The following is an 18,486-nucleotide window of genomic DNA, read 5'->3' on the forward strand; positions in this document are numbered from 1 at the left end:
TATAAGCACATATTTTCTTAATCAGAAATTGACCTATGCTGCGTTGCTAGAACATATCTGTGCCGCTTGAGTTTAAAGGGTTTAACGTTTGAGATATTATAAAACTGCATAATCTGTTTGCTTTAAACAGTTTGTCATGCATCTCTTTATTCCATTAATATTGCACATTTATAATATAAGTAAATTTGTGTATTTTAAAATGGTGATAAATCATGATTAATTCATGAGTTTCATGCTTTAAATACAGCAAAATCATTCAGATATGTTCTGCTTCACAGGCATTTCTCATTGCTAAATATTTTTAAAGCAACACACAAAAGAGATATTTAATATCAAAGAAAAAGGATGAAACTGGGCAGTTTTAATTAATTCAATGTCCTTTATTTATGCTATAATGAGCATAAGGAAGCAAAATTTATTGGTATTGTGTAACATTAGGTGTCATGCGGTTCACACAAAATACCAACATTTGGGAGCGGATACAAACTGATCTTTTATCTTGAAATTCTTTCAGCACACAATAGATACACTGTGCAACTCTATAACCCTGTGTGAATGTGGTATACTATATCCAGATATTTGTTTGGTTATGAACAAAATATAATAAAGCAATAGTCTAACATGCAATTTATGTGGAGGATATCATTTTGATGTATGTTGAAATTTTCAATTTATGTTGATATCAGCAGAGATTAGCAGTAACTTTGAAATCTTATCTTCTCCTCAAGAATGCTTCTTTCTCTGAAAAATAAATATTACAAATAGAAATGAACTATCATTATATCTAGAAAATATGGATAACTCATGCTAGGTGTTGTTTATAGAATACTTCAACACAGAACAGTATTAAGACTTTTAGCTGCACTTAAACATTTAAATTGTGCAAATGGTTTAAAGGAGGCCATAACGCCATAAATGACCATCCCGGCTGAGGCGGCTATGGTTGTTCCTGTGAACATTTGGAAGTGGAATGCCTGATTCTTGAAAATCAACAGATAATTCAACAGATAAAAAAATGCATCACCACTTGCACATTACAGGAACTTGGCTGGGAGTTATTGCCCATATGTTCCTGGGAGGCCAGTGTTGGTCAGACGTGAAGCAGTCCAATCATGGCTTCGGCATACTAAAAAAACATTCTATTTAGGTGGTATTCAAGCACTATTGAAACACTGGGATTTAGTGTTTTAATGTAACATTGTTTTATATATGTTTCATTTGATGCATACATAGGTAACTCATTCCTTTGTTTCCCCAGCAACGCTTCACCTCTCCTTGAGCAATGCGTCTTGCCTCAATGATCTGCTATATGCTGAAGCACCAGTAGCTACATTTGGTCAGTGATTACATGTTTTTTAAGATTTAAATGGCCAAACATATGGTGAGTCCTGACCACCCATATGTGGGTTTTCCCTAAGCTGTTGCCACAAAGTTGAAAGCACACAATTGCTTAGATGGTCTTTGTATACTGTGGCTTTAAGATTTACTCTCACCGAAACTAAGAGGCCCAAGTATGTTCTAGCATGACAGTGTCCCTGGGCACAAAGCGACCTCCATGATAACATGGTGTGTTCAGGCTAGAGTGAAAAAACTCAAGTCCCCTGCACAAAACCCTGAACTCAACCCCACTAAACATCTTTAGAAGGAACTGGAACGACGACTGCGTGCCATCTGTGGACTCTTTAAATTTTAAAAGTCATGTGCCACAAACTAGTGGAAATCCTTGCGAAAAGAATAGAAGCTATTACAGCAGCATCTGTGGAATTGGATGTTTATAAAGTACATAATGCTTAGATGTCCACAAACCTTTGGCCATATGATGTATAACATGTAACATAACCCCCTCAGCCTTCCCATCGGTTAATTCAAATGCTTATGATACAAGTGTAATCCAATCAGATCTATAATAAACATTTTTGTGAGTGAAGGCATAAAACTGACTGACATTGACATAAGACTTCAATTGAAGTATGCGGATGAGACTTAGCTGCAGTAAAACATTTGAATGGTACAAACATTTAAAGAAGGCTGTATGCCAGTGAATGACTATCCCAGCTAAGGTGGCTTAGAGCCCACTGAAAAGGCTTTCCTTGCTAGCTAGCTAGCTAGGGCTAGGGGTAGCTCAGTGGTTAAGGCATTGGACTACAGGTCGGAAGATCCCAGGTTCAAACCCCACAACCACCAAGTTGCCACTGTTGGGCCATTGAGCAAGGCCCTTGACCCTCAACTGCTCAGATGTGTAATGAGATAAAAATGTTTTTTTGTGAAAAGAAATTTGGCAGTCTTAGGAAAGGCCTTGATAATGTATGAACAATGGGGTGAGAAGAGAACTCCTATGTTTTTTTATTGCCTAAACAAATAACTCTATATGCATTCCAAGACTTTTATCTTCCCAAAGTACAAACACCATGTCTTAATTTTTTTCAGTCATTAGGCCATAAATTGGCATGGTATAACTTTGTCTAAATATTTTTTATTTATGAATAAGTAGTTATATTGCATATGTATTGATATGAGCCACTCACTCACTAAACCAACATATATATTATGCGCATTCTAATTATCATTTTATTTCAGTCCTACATTCCCAGGGTTCAGGGCCCAAATTATTGCATGACTGTATAAATACTAATAAATTCACATTTGTCATAAAAAGAAATCTGTCTTACCCCATGATTTCCTTAAGCTGTTACAGTAATAACAGCCTTTTCTCTGATTTGAAAGCCATTGCCCTGCATATCTCTTGCCTGAATCTCCAAGGTGTATTCAGGATATTTCTGAAATAAATAGTTTTCACAAATGAAATCTCTTCTCCATAGAGTGCATGGGAAACCTTGTTTCTGCTCTCACCTCTATGTCAAAGCCTTCGTCATTCACTTGAATCTCTCCAGTGAAGGAGTTAATTTCAAACATATTTGGTTGAGGCAGTGGAGGATCCTGACTGATAATGGAGTATCTGATATTTCCGTTTTCAGTCTTAGGATCATCTGCATCACTCGCTGAGATGGTCATGAACTCAAATCCTTTAGCAAGATAGTAATGAAAATGTAAATGTCTTCACAGACTCAAATAAATAATAAAGATATTAGATATATCAAAGCTTTTTACACAGGGTGGATCTAGTTACCTATTTTTGATGTTTTTGGTACACTTCCTCTAAATTGAGTTTGGGTGAAGACAGGCTTATTATCATTCTGGTCAATCACACGAATAGTGATTTCATTAAGATGCTCGTTTCTACCATTAACAGTTCCATGGGCTTGAAGCTAGTTAGAACAAAATTAAAAAAATATATGTAAACAATGTCTCATATGTTTACATTTTTTAGACAGTATCTGGAAATTTGCTAGTGACTTTTGTAAAAGTTAACAGTTAAAACAATTTAAAAAAACAATTTACAGTGCAAAAGTCTTAGGCACTATTTTTTAAATGCAAATAGCTTAAATATTTACAGTATTTTTATTATGCAACCAGATTGTCTAGGATGCTTGGCACAATTTACCAGATTATTCTGTTAAAAAATGGAATAAAGTGTACATAAGAATACTGATGCATTTAAGGGCATGGTTTGTCACATTAAAGGTTGACTTTAGTGCTGTAGGTTTTCCTTAGCATTGAAAATGCATTTCATTATGATGAATTGTTTTTGCTTTACAGCACGTTTATGTGCCTAAGAGCATTGCACAGTATATATCTAAATACTGATACAGTGGTACATTGGCATACGGACATGTGAATTTTCGCCTTTAGAACCAAAATTTTAAACTAAATTTGTCTCAGCATACAAGCAACTGAGACGATCAAGCCTACTTCCGGTAACGCGTACTGTTCTTTGTTTGCATCACTGGAAAGCCAGGCCAAGCGAGTTTTATATGTATTTTTGCATCAGGAAAGGATTTAAATCCTGTGGCGGGTACCACTGTACAGACAAAGAAAGATACATTTGAGTACTTCCTCTTACCACATACTCATGTTTTGTCTCTCTGTCCAAAGGCTTTGTTACAGATAGCATCCCACTGTCTTTATCCACAGTGAAAAGTCCCTGATCTGCTCCTTCACCAGTGATACTGTACACAACCTTACTTTGTTTAGCATGTCTGGATTTAATCTGAAAACAGAGGGGAACAATTTGACTTAAAATATGCTGAAATATACGAAAAATAGAGATTATTAACTTTAGTCTAAGTTGAACAACACACCTGTGCTAATTGTTCAGGGAAAGGCCCTCTGGAGTTCTCTGGGATGCAGATTGGAGAAATTTCCCATATCCCAGGCGATTCAGTCTGTAGGACCAAAAAATTATATAACCTTATGTATAAATCAATAAAAAATGCTTGTTTTAATTAGCATTTTTCTGAAGTATCAAATAAATCTTCAGAACTAACATGCTAAAAAAGTATTTTTTCTCATAGAAATCAGACACATGCTCCCTGTCCACAACATTACTTATTTAACAGGAATTCAAATGCAGAGTATAAAGTACTGTCATGTGCACTTGCACCGTGACTGGGACTAGGACCCAGAAGTAGTACAGTCGCAATTCAGGAAGCATAAAAGGAGACAAAATAGTGCATCACATCGCTGTCATTGAGTTGCCCATGCTGGTTCTGATGCTCCACATCATATTTGTGAGTACTCACCTATTTTGGGTCTATCTTCCTGACGAGTGTGTGTTTAGAACGTGGGTTTGTTTGAGTAAACTCTTGCTCTCGCTCCGAAAGAGGATAACCACATGTATTATTCTTAGAACTAACAATTCGTGCTACTTCTGCGTTTGGGTTCACCGTCCACGCTACACGGGCTAACTGCTAAGTCTCCTGTTTCACGACGGTTAGTTCGTGACAGAATGACTGAGCCATCATCTGCAGTGAACCCAGCGGATTATGCTTACCTCTGTGATGTGTTAAACAGGCATGCTGAGTTGACCGAGCAGCTGAACGGTGACATTACGGCTCTTCGGAGGTGGCGGAGCTGCGACGGAAGAACGCGGCTCTCCACGAGGCTGCCCCTCTTCCGGCTAGCCTGCCGCCCATCGTAGCGGCTGCTGCACTGCAACCCTCATCACCTCCTGATGTTTACCTAGCACTACTGCGTAGTGCTTTCTAACCGCACTGGATATTGTATTTGAGTTCAATTACACCAGATACTTAACGGACCAGTTGCGTATCGGCTTTCTCGTCTCGTTGCTATCCGGGCAGGCAGGTGAGTGGGCCACGGCGGTTCTGCGCTCAGATTCTGACACCGTGCATTCCTACAATGAATTCACCCGCCAGCTGAAGCTCACTTTTAAACATCCTGCCGGTGTGGTGGAGACTGACACCAAGCTCTATCATCTGTGGCAGGGAGGGTCGTCTGCCCGCTTTACCATCACTATCTGACACCACTCCCTGCTCCTCCACTTTCTTTTCCCACACCCCAGTTCCTGAAGCCAGACATTACATCAGACATACATACAGACCGACCTTCACCCCCACAGTCACCGGATCTGTCGGATCTCCACCTCCCGCCGTGGTTGACACGGGAGCCGGGGAACCCATGCAATTAGGATGCGCCTTCTTGACCGCTGCTGAACGGGAACGACGGTTCTGAGAGAGGTTCTGTGCCTACTGTGAGTCTGCGGCACCCCACCGAGCCATCTGCCCTCTCTGGTGAGAAACGAGAAAAGCTCACCGGGTCTTCAAATACTCTCCGCCACCACGACCAATATCTCCCGTCTCATGGTACAAGTGCATCTCCAATTTGGCCACAAACGGGTCAGAAGTACTGCGTTCATCGACTCAGGTGCTGCAGGTAACTTCATTGATTCTTCTCATGCCAAAACATTGGGGATAAAAATCAAGGCGTTATCCCAGCCCATTCGGATCACATCCTTTGATGGTCAGCCCCTTTCATCCAGCCCCATCACCGCTCAGACCCAACCCATCACCCTCTTTATCAACCAACATCAAGAACAGATCCGATTCCATCTCACCACCATCTTATCGTCACACATCACCCTTGGACATCCCTGACTGATCCAACATGACTTCCTCAGATTCTGTAGAGGGGCCTGACCTGCAATGAACTCTGCCTGCGGGCTTCGGCTGGGAAGTACTCTAGGGAGTCCAAGGCCCCCAATGTCGACACCAACGCTATTCCCGCCGCCTATCGAGAGCTGGCTGAGGTCTTTTGCAAACAACACGCCACACATCTTCCTCCTCACCGCTCTTACGATCTGGTGATAGACCTTCAGCTGGGCATGGTCCCGCCCTGTGGCTATCACTACTCACTGTCATTAACGGAGACGCAGGCTATGGAGGAGTACGTATCCAACGCTCTCCGCCAAGGCCCCAACAGGCCCTCGTCCTCACCTGCCGCCACGGGGGTTCTTTTTCGTGAAAAAGCAAGGCGGTGAACTTCACCCATTTGTCGACTATCGAGGGCTCAATAACATCACCATCAAAAACTGACATCCACTGCCTCTTACCAACTCAGCCCTGGACGCTCTCTCTGGTGCCACTATTTTCACAAAGTTGGACCTCTGGGGAGCCTACAACTTGGTGCGCATCAGAGATGGCGATGAGTGGAAGTCGCCTTCATCACACCTACAGGACACCACAAGAGTCTCGTCATCCCATTTGGACTTTGCAATGCCCTCGCCGCATTCCAACAATTCATAAACAACATGCTAGCCCTTCTGTCAGTCACTGAGAAGCTCCATGCTGCTAGATCAGCTAAACTGTCATCTGTCTTCATCCTCCTGGACCTGTCAGCTGCATTTGACACGGTGAACCACATGATTTTATTATCTATTCTTACAAGCCTTGGAATTTGTGGAGCAGCGTGGCAATGGTTTGCTTCTTACCTGTAAGATAGGTCATATGAGGTAACATGAAGGGGATCTACATCTGCCACACGTAGACTCTATACTGGTGTCCCGCAGGGCTCAGTACTTGATTCTCTTCTGTTCTCCCTCTATACCCGGTCTCTTGGTAAGGTCATATCGTCACATGGATTTTCATACCATTGTTAGGCAAATGACACCCAACTTACTTTCTCCTTTCCTCCCTCTGACACTTAGGTTTCCACCCGGATCTCAACATGTCTGGCAGACATCTCATCCTGGATGGCAGCTCATCAGCTGAAGCTCAATCTGAGTATAACCGAACTGTTGTTCATCCCTTGTGACTCATCCCCAGGTCAAGACCTTGTTATATCCCTGGACAACAACCAAATCACTCTTTCAGCCACCGCCCGCTATCTTGGGGTAACCGTGAACAATCATCTGTCATTTTCCTCACACATCGCTTACCTTACTCGCTCTTGTAGATTTGTTCTTTACAATATCAGAAGAACCCACCCATTTCTTTCTTTACAGGCTACTCAGGTGCTTGTTCAGTCCCTTGTTATTTCAAGACTGGACTACTGCAACTTACTCCTGGCAGGTCTGCCTCTGTTCACGATTCGTCCTCTGCAACTGATCCAGAATGCAGCAGCACGCCTCGTTTTTAACCTTTCCAAGTTTTCCCACACCACCTCACTACCTGACTACCTTTAAACGACGACTCAAGACGTATCTGTTTCTGCAGTACTTGGACTACCCCCCCAAAAAAACCCTCTTTCTAGTTGTGTTTGACTAATGGCACTTAGTTATTAGCCTACTTAACCCAGTGTAAGTATGTATTCAATGATGTAAACTTTAAAGCACTTTTTGTAAGTCGCTCTGGATAAGAGCGTCTGCCAAATGCCTAAATGTAAATGTAACCTTCGATGTTCGATCACCAAGAACCGGAGATTGATGTACCGTCAGCTGGTCCGCAGGTGTCGGCGGCTGTGGACTCAAGCAAATCGAGATATCCAGCAAGCTAACGTCCACTACACCATCCAGCATCGCTGTCAACACCCACCGACAATTGTACAATGTATGTGATAAGGTATGGCTTTCCACCAGAAACCTCCACCTCCATACTCATCGGCCCTTATTGCATTACCCTCCGGATAAACCCTACCGGCTCCAGTGCCTGCGGTGCTCCGAATCCACACGGTATTCCACACCTCCAACTTAAACCATTCACTACCTCTCCAATGGTTCCACCACGCCCCCAGCCAAACCCCACCCCACCCCCCCTCAGCTCCAGCGCACTGTCATGCGCACTCGCTCTGCGACAAGCACTAGGCCCTGGAAGTAGTACGGTCGTGATTCAGGAAGCATAAAAGGAGACAAAATGGCGCATCACATCGCTCAGTCATTGAGTAGCCCATGCTGATTCCGAAGCTCCGCATCATATTCGTGAGTACTCACCTATTTTGGGTCTGTCTTCCTGACAAGTGTGTGTTTAGAACGCAGGTTTATTTGTGTAAACTCTTGCTCTCGCTCCGAGAGTTCTAAGAATAATACACGTGGTTATCCAACCGATTCACGCTCCTTCCGCGTTTGGGTATACCGTCCATGCTAGAAGTACTGTACATCATCAAATACATTTGATTTCTGAAGTTTGCTTATTTATTTTTAAATGTAACCTACAAAGCCAATTTGGCTAACACATAAATAAATTCTATAGCTACCAAATAAACACCATGCATATGGCATGTTTAAATCTTCATGTCACATTTCTATAAGGATTATATAACAGCCTTACCATAGTTTCCTCCTCGATGTCATGTACAAGAATAACGGCTTGAGGGTTGAAAAGCCATTACCCTGCATATCTGTTGCTTGAATCTTTAAGACGTATTTGGAATATTTCTGGAAAGATGATATTCAAATGGTGCACTAATAAATTGACATACATATCAGCTTCAAGTACTAATAAGTCTAATTTATGCACTTACTATAGAGTCCAGTCCTTCAGCATTCACCCGAACCGCACCGGTGACTGGGTTGACTGCAAACATGTTTGGACTCGGCTCTGGTGGAGATTGACTGATGATGGAATACCTGATATCAGCATTGTCAGTGTTAGGATCATCTGCATCAGTGGCACTGATGGTCATGAACTCAACTCCTATTGGGAAGAAGATAAAGATTGTAAAACCTTGCAAAAACTGGAATGAAATAAAAAATATTAACTTAAAACTCTGGTCTTGATCTACTACCTATTTTAGATGCATCTGATACACTGCCAATAAATGGAGATTGGGTGAAGACAGGTGTATTGTCATTTTGGTCTACTACATGGATGGTGAAATCCACAGTTACACCATGCATATTGTCACCAATGATATGGGCTTGAAGCTGTAAAAATTTTTAAAGTTTAAGGCATTGACCAACACGCTCTTTTTAAGAGCAAGGGATTCTGAGATTTGACATGGAGGGATTGACCATAATGAAATCTTATTTTATTTAATATACAGTATGCTTACATACTGCTAAACATAGCACATCAAAACAAATGTCATTATTTATGATTGTCTTACCACATACTTATCCCTTGTCTCTCTGTCTAAAGGCCTTGCTGCAAAGAGCTCCCCGGTATTTTTTTCCATAATAAAAAGTCCCACTGGAGGCAGCTCTGCCCCACCACCACTGATGACGTACTTCACTCGAGTTACTTTGGCATGACTGGACTTGATCTAGACATGAGATAAAATAACCTAAGATAGTGTAGATATATAGTACAAAGTACAGGTATATTAGAGAAAATCCACTTTTTTATTTTGCTATATGCTTGTATATGTATATATAGCAAAACATGAAATAGAAAAATATCCTATGTTTTAGGATATTCAACATAGCCATCCATTGTTATTGATATAGCCCCCTCTGCATTCCGTGAGTTTTTCCTAAAACCATCATTTGTCTTTGGCATCTTCTCCCAGCTGTTTTCAAGAGGTTTCCAGATGTTTTTCTCTTACTTTCCACTTCAAATCATCCCAAACCACATTTAATTAATTTAATGATTCATAAGTTTACTTTATGCAGTTTATTGCTTATTAAGCTATTAAAACAAACACACCCGTGCTAGTTACAGGCATAAGGTGTTATTTTCATGAACATCGATATATATAAAATTATCCTGTAGAGCATAATTGTACAAAAAAGATAATCCAATTTAATCCCACCTGTCACAATTTACAATATGTGTTTGTTTAATGGTGTTGTAGCAAATATAAACAGCACAGGCAATAAACGCTCATAGAGTGGCATTATTGTAAAAGGGGTTACCAAAGACTTCTGAAATATTTAATCATACAGTATAAGTTCCTTTTACCCAGAGTGTGTAACATGAACTCAGGGTAGTGATATTGAAGTGCTATACAATATAATATTTGTATAAATTTCATTATACCCCTTGTTTATTGTTATAAATATTCAATTGATTTACATGACACAAATATTTTTTTTTGTAGATATTTACATGTTCTGACAATGTAAGATAAAAGTCTTATATTATGCTGCTTAAAAATGTAAACCACAAAGGTCAGTCAGTATCAACTTCCAGATGGGGAGTTTTTTCTTGTCACTGTCGCCCTCGGCTTGCTTAACAGGGACTATTTTATCATTTTGATTCGTACACATTCACATTCCATACAAACTTAAATCATTCTTTTGATTGTGTAAAGCTGCTTTTGCGACAATGACATTTGTTAAAAGTGCTATACAAATAAAATTGAATTGAATTAAATTGAAATTACCTCTCAATTTGCGTTTGATATTAATTTTGTTTGGATAACAAAAAATTAATTAAGAAAACATACCTGTACTATTTTTATAGGGTATTGTCCTAGTGCATTTTCAGGAACTCGGATTGGAGGAATCACCCAAGTCACTTTTGCCTAGATTTAATCAAGTCAAATAACAAGGTATGGTAAGGTATGTTTCATCACTCACAAATAAAATTTCTAAGACAACAACTGATAAAATGCCCTGGAATCTGTCTTGTGTTCTTACACAACTGTTAGAATGCTGTGTCCCACAATTTATATTTATAAAAAAAACTGTGTTGTTAGAAATTACAGACATTTTACAGTAGAATTATTTAATCAGCTAGCTGTTCATCATTGTCTCTACAAAGTGTTTCATTAAATAAGTTAATATGATTTATATTAATTAATAAAGAATATTTTTATGCTTTTTTTTTTTAAAGAAAGTTAAAGTGGATTGATTTGGATTTCCTTCATTGACACTGGTAGCATCAACAAGACATTTTAATAACTTCTAATTGCTTAAATTAGTGATACAGTAATGTCATGTCTGGACTTGTTACTACGTATCAGAGATAAAGTCACAAATATATAAAAGTAAAAATATTCAGTGCTATGCACGTGTTATTTGAAAAAAATCTTTCCAGCCACAACTCCTAACTGTCTTACCGAGGACTTGTCATTGTTGTCTGTTACAGTAATGATAGCTTTTCCTTTGGTAGCACGACCTTCTCCCAGGCCATCTGCTGCTTGTACCTCCAGATTGTATTCAGGATATTTCTAAAAGTAATGACAATATTTCCATTATACATTTTACATCAACTCAAGTAATCGTTCGGAACCTGTTTTGTACACCCACCGCTCTGTCCAGTCCATCAGCATTCACTCGAATTGCTCCACTGACAGGGTTGATGGCAAACATGTTTGGTTTTGGCTCTGGTGGAGTCTGACTGATGATGGAGTACCTGACAGCAGCATTGTCAGTGTCTGGATCGTCTGCATCAGTGGCTGTGATGGTCATGAACTCAACTCCTTTAGTGAGAGGGTCATAAAGAGTGTGAACCCTTGTGATTGCATGTCAAGTGTGATAGAGAATACATTTCTTTGCTGTGTAACGTTACTGATATTGCTACCTATTTTTGCAGCTTCTCGTACACTGCCAAAGAATGGATTTTGGGTAAACACAGGACTGTTATCATTCTGGTCCAGCACTTGGACTATAACCTCAATGGGATCTTCTCTAACGGTGGGATTCATAGGTGAATCAGCATAGGCTAGCAGCTGAATTTAAAATGAAAAATAAAAACATGGTAAGTTATTATAACCTAAACAAATATTCTTAGACAGGAGCGTCTTTCCTGCTGCCGTAGAACCTCAGTCTATTAGAACATTTTCAATGACCTGATAAAAAAATGAAGCAAAACTGAAAAAAAAATTCATACCACATATCTTGCTTTTGCTTCTCTGTCTACAGGCCCTGACACAGAGAGCCATCCATTTCTTCTTGCTATTGTGAAAAGTCCCACTGGAGGCTGGTCTGCTCCTTCACCAGTTATGTTGTACAGCATTAGTATTTCTTTGTCATAATTGGACCTAATCTGTGCAAAAGATGTGACAACTTGACATAAAAGATTAAGAAGGGATATTAATTTATATTAACTTAATTTTAAGTCAACTTTACATACCCGCTCAATCTGTTTGGGATAAGGGCCTTTATGGTCATTCTCCATCAAGGAGATTGGAGGAATCACCCAGTCTCTTTTTCTCCTCTGCAACCCACCTGATTTTGGAAACTCTGAATGGGATTCATTCTATAATGCAATTTAAAAAGCATTAATCCTTAACACCAATTTGTAGTTGCAACAAAGGCCCATATTGCCTTTAGAAGGGTTAGACTTCATAAATACTACATAGCATTACAATTAGCTTATTTTAAGTGCATTACCAGGGTTTAAAAATAATATATATATATAAAGAATGGCTTCAACAGAACAAAATACGCCTTCTGGATGGGCCAGTCAGAGTCCTGACCTCAACCCCATTGAAATGCTCTGGGATGACCTTAATAGAGCGATTCACACCAGACATCCCAAGAATATTGCTACACTGAAACAGTGAAATTAGGGCTACCAAAGGAGGGTCAACCAGTTATTAAGTCCAAAGGTTCACATACTTTTCCCACCCTGCACTGTGAATGTTTACATGTTACATTTAATAAAAACGTAATGTTTGTATCGTATTATTTTAAGCAGACTGTGTTTGTTTTTCTATTGTTGTGACTTAGATGAAGATCAGAGCACTTTTTATGACCAATTCATGCAAAACTCCACATAATCCCAAAGGGTTCACATACTATTTTTTTGCAACTGTATATATGTAGTGTTGTAAGTTTTTTTTGTAACTGTTCCAGCAAACTTTTTTTTTTATTTCTTTTGTTTAATGATTGAAATAGTTTTTAAAATATTTATTTCAATAGGCTAACATATGTTCATATTATTTTATTTTAAGTGTATGAACTTAATTTGTTTACCTTATGGAACAGGAAAAAAATAGGTACTTTTATTTTTCATTGTTTTTTTTTGTTAATCCGGTCGCACCTGTTCTCTCAGAACAGCCTGTGACTGGAGAAAGTCAGATGAATCACATCAAATCTGAAGGCGTGTGTATTAATTGTATGGCCTCTGTCAATAAACTGCAGACTCATCTCCGAAAGAGCCTGGTGTCGGTAGTTTATTTGTGGTGCTGAGTGAATTCCGCTACATACTGTATATATACACATACTGTTTACACCCTACTCACAATAGGTTAGGCATATTGTTATTTACATGAGTGCTATTCCTATTTGCTCTAAATTTGAATGAAATAAGTAAAAGTTCTGTTTTATATTACTTATAATGTATGAGAAGAAACACCATTTTCATAAGTTTATTATTACCCCAAAAATTTAGACAATAACAGGGATAGCGGGATAGTCTCTAATAACAAAAAATGACAATGTCAGTAGCGGGTGTTTCCACCATTTGCCGCAATGACAGCTTCACAGCAAAGTCTCATGATCTTCACTAGCCTCACGATGTTGTTCTGAGGCAATGCGTTCCTCTTCCACAAGTGCTACACACAGTTCTGCCAGGTCACGTGGGGGGTGGGGTACGATCATCCAGTCTCTGCTTCAACTGGTCCCAGACGTGCTCTATGGGGTTCAGGTCAGGGGACATTGATGGCCATACCATATGAGGCATATCAACTTCCTGAAGTCGAGCTGTGACAATTCTGCCACGATGTAGTGAAGCAATATCATCCATGAACAAAAAGTTGGGGGTGTGCTGGCAGATGATGATGGGTTCTATGTCTCCGAGGTAAGAACGTGCAGTGACTGAGCCATGTAAAATAACCCAATCTATTTTGCGCTAAATGGTGATGCCTGCCCAGACTGTTGCACCTCCTCCACCAAAGCAAACCCTGGGGACCATGTTGACCTCAGCGTATCGCTCACCTCACCTTCTCCAGCACTGCTGACGACACTCAGTGAACAGGACAGTAGACCACTGCTGCATTGTCCAGGTTACATCGTCTTGTGCCCACTGCAACTGTTCACAGCGGTGTCTTGGTGTCAGCAGAGTCACCTGCAACGATCGTCTGGCATTCAAGCCAAAGCGGTGGAGTCGGTTGCGAATGGTTTGTCTGGAAACCCTAGTACCCCTTGCATCTCGTAAATGGAGCAGCCAGGTGGCGCTGCTCGTTCGTTAAGTGACGTTGTGTGTTCATGGCTGTTTGAATGATGAACTTGGAATGACTTACTGACAATACCAGCTTTTTAAACCCACAGAATGTTGAAATTAAAAAGGTTGTCTTTTGAGATTGAGATATAAGGCACCCCTGAATACAATGAACACCGTATGTATGACATCCACTAAGTCTCTCACAATATCACTAACTTATTGTGATATATATATATATATATATATATATATATATATATATATATACAGTGGTGTGAAAAACTATTTGCCCCCTTCATGATTTTTTTTTCTTTTGCATGTTTGTCACACTTAAATGTTTCTGATCATCAAACACATTTAACTATTAGTCAAAGATAACACAAGTAAACACAAAATGCAGTTTTTAAATGATGGTTTTTATTATTTAGGGAGAAAAAAATCCAAACCTACATGGCCCTGTGTGAAAAAGTAATTGCCCCCTGAACCTAATAACTGGTTGGGCCACCCTTAGCAGCAATAACTGCAATCAAGCGTTTGCGATAACTTGCAACGAGTCTTTTACAGAGCTCTGGAGGAATTTTGGCCCACTCATCTTTGCAGAATTGTTGTAATTCAGCTTTATTTGAGGGTTTTCTAGCATGAACCGCCTTTTTAAGGTCATGCCACAACATCTCAATAGGATTCAGGTCAGGACTTTGACTGGGCCACTCCAAAGTCGTCATTTTGTTTTTCTTCAGCCATTCAGAGGTGGATTTGCTGGTGTGTTTTGGGTCATTGTCCTGCTGCACCACCCAAGATCGCTTCAGCTTGAGTTGACGAACAGATGGCCGGACATTCTCCTTCAGGATTTTTTGGTAGACAGTAGAATTCATGGTTCCATCTATCACAGCAAGCCTTCCAGGTCCTGAAGCAGCAAAACAACCCCAGACCATCACACTACCACCACCATATTTTACTGTTGGTATGATGTTCTTTTTCTGAAATGCTGTGTTACTTTTACGCCAGATGTAACGGGACACGCACCTTCCAAAAAGTTCAACTTTTGTCTCGTCGGTCCACAAGGTATTTTCCCAAAAGTCTTGGAAATCATTGAGATGTTTTTTTAGCAAAATTGAGACGAGCATTAACGTTCTTTTTGCTTAAAAGTGGTTTGCGCCTTGGAAATCTGCCATGCAGGCCGTTTTTGCCCAGTCTCTTTCTTACGGTGAAGTCGTGAACACTGACCTTAATTGAGGCAAGTGAGGCCTGCAGTTCTTAGGATGTTGTCCTGGGGTCTTTTGTGGCCTCTCGGATGAGTTGTCTCTGCGCTCTTGGGGTAATTTTGGTCGGCCGGCCACTCCTGGGAAGGTTCACCACTGTACCATGTTTTTGCCATTTGTGGATAATGGCTCTCACTGTGGTTCGCTGGAGTCCCAAAGCTTTAGAAATGGCTTTATAACCTGTACCAGACTGATAGATCTTAATTACTTTTGTTCTTATTTGTTCCTGAATTTCTTTGGATCTTGGCATGATGTCTAGCTTTTGAGGTGCTTTTGGTTTACTTCTCTGTGTCAGGTAGCTCCTATTTAAGTGATTTCTTGACTGAAACAGGTGTGGCAGTAATCAGGCCTGGGGGTGACTACAGAAATTGAACTCAGGTGTGATAATCCACAGTTAAGTTATTTTTTAAGAAGGGGGGCAATCACTTTTTCACACAGGGCCATGTAGATTTGGAGTTTTTTTTCTCCCTTAATAACGTAAACCTTCATTTAAAAACTGCATTTTGTGTTCAATTATGTTATCTTTGACTAATAGTTAACGGTTTTTGATGAGCAGAAACATTTAAGTGTGACAAACATGCAAAAGAATAAGAAATCAGGAAGGGGCAAATAGTTTTTCACACCACTGTATATATTTATAGTATCTCAAAATAATCAGATTGTCCCTGATGAGCAAGTCAGTGGCAAGGAAAAACTTCCTGAGATGGCAATAGGAAGAAACTTTGAGAAATCAGACTCTTTAGGGAAACCATCAGGAAGTCCATTTGAATTGTAGCATCAGTTTCCTGTTCTTAATTGACAGGGGTGACACACGATGTGGTCTTCTGCTGCTGTAGCTTTTTTGCTTCAAGGTTAAACATATTGTGCATTCAGAGATGCTCTTCGGCATACCTACCTGTAGGGTATAATGAGATGTTATTTGAGTGCCTTTCTATCAAGTTAAACCAGGCTCGCCATTCTCCCATCCAGGGAGGGTAAAGGCTATCATGGGTACACGACAAACTGCGTCGTTTTGAACTGCTTGCTCATACAGAGGACAACGCTATCCACTCTTTCCGCTTGTGTGAGCTCGTAGACGTCTATGATTGGCTAGCACTGCCATCAATCATGTGAGAGACTAATATGTCACCCATCCCTCCCCAACATGAAAGTTTACACGTTATTATATTAAATACCATCTACAGTACAACTGCATCCATCTGCTGAACCCTTTGCTGAAATAAAGAAATCACTTTGAAGATTCTGAAAACTCAATAAGTGGCAAAACTGAGGATAATACAGTGTATAAAAAGCAAGTAAAAAACAGGACATTAAGAGTTTCTCTGATTTGGCTCTGTCTACAATGATCTGTCCAATGTGTATTAGTTTCAACAGGTAAACAAGTAAAAAGCTGAAACAAGAGGGAATAAACTACATTTTTTCACATCTAAATCAGCTGATGTATGATAGTGTAGATATTATAATAAAACTTGCTGGACACAGTGTCTTCTACTGTCAAGACCCCAAATACAGGAAGGAACTATACAACAGAGGTCAGGGTACAGTTAAGAGAGGTACCTGATCAGACTTGATCTTATCGACATCTTCCTGCTGATTGTACTGGTGGCTGGCTCTGTCCTGATGTTCCACTCTCACCGATGCAGTGTGTTTCTTTCCCATAGAGTCCCAAGCATGGACAGAGAACATATTATAGCCATTATGAAGAGTGACCTGTGTGTTTAGCTTTACTGTCCCATCTGACTCCACATGATACCGTGTATCAGTAGACATGAAGTCAGTATGTGTTCTTCCACTGCAGACATTAAAAACGACTGAAAACATAAACAATACTCAAAATTTACCATAATCTTATTAAAACAAGATAGCCAATGCAATGACTGAAGAAATGGCAATAAAAGCAATCATAAACAACATCTTATTCACTGTCAGTGAGGAAAATATATAGAGCTTTTACTCTAACAGCAAAGTATAAAGTTGACATTAACAATAACATTTTATTGATCATATTACGTGACAAAATGCTTTGGTTATGCTGGTATTATAGTATTTCTATATTTCTGTAATTTCAGTAATGATATTTATCTGTGACAAAAAGGCAAAGTCATGCATTTTTCCTAGCTCTATACTGAGATATGTTTGTTGTGATACTGTTCTCCTACTTGAGCCAATCACTGTGCCCGTCTGCAGGTGTTCACCAGGAACTTTAAATAGGAATAAATCAGAACCAAATCCAGTGGAACATGGCTGAGCCTCACCAATTCCACACCATAGAACCTGGACAAGGAAAAGAAAAACTTTTGTCCTAAATTCCTAAAGTTGCAGACTACTACTCAATTACATTAGATATTAAATATATTAGTTACAATATAGCACATCTGACAAAAGTGTTATATAGCTAACATACAGGAGAAAAGTATTACCTGGATTAAAATAATCACAATTCCCAAATTCATGCTGCTTACAGACTGCATCTGGTTACAGACTCCACCTCACAAATGGTCTATGTTCTTTTTTCAAAGAGGAATTGAAGATGTTTGCTAAAGCATAAATTTAGAAGACAATGGACATTTGCCATGAACTGTCCTAAGGTCACTGTCCTGCGGTTTATTGTGAGGAGGTTGTTAAAACTTGTACTCCCTCATTTTTAGTAAACAGTTCTGACATTTTCGATAAGCAGGTCTGGGAAGCTGCTAGTATGGATATGCCATTCAACATGATTAAACTCCTCTGTACCATGTCAAACAATATGCCATGTACTTTAAACCTTTCAGCATTCCTTTAAACCTTTTAATATTTTATTAATAATAATACATTAGAAGTCTGCTGGTTGTTTATTAACTATTATTAGTAATTAGTGATTGATCCAGGGGCCATGTGTACAGTTT

At 39.6% G+C, this 18,486-nt stretch overlaps 1 protein-coding gene and 1 pseudogene across 1 annotated transcript in view; both read right to left on the minus strand.

Moving 5' to 3' along the window:
- Positions 1-18,486, minus strand: part of cdh31 (cadherin 31) — a 54,136-nt gene that overhangs the window by 22,273 nt on the left and 13,377 nt on the right. The gene's annotated exons all lie outside the window — the stretch shown is intronic.
- Positions 619-18,136, minus strand: LOC128519565 (cadherin-1-like; annotated as a pseudogene).

This window comes from Clarias gariepinus, chromosome 3 (assembly GCF_024256425.1).
Source record: "Clarias gariepinus isolate MV-2021 ecotype Netherlands chromosome 3, CGAR_prim_01v2, whole genome shotgun sequence".
NCBI lineage: Eukaryota > Metazoa > Chordata > Actinopteri > Siluriformes > Clariidae > Clarias > Clarias gariepinus.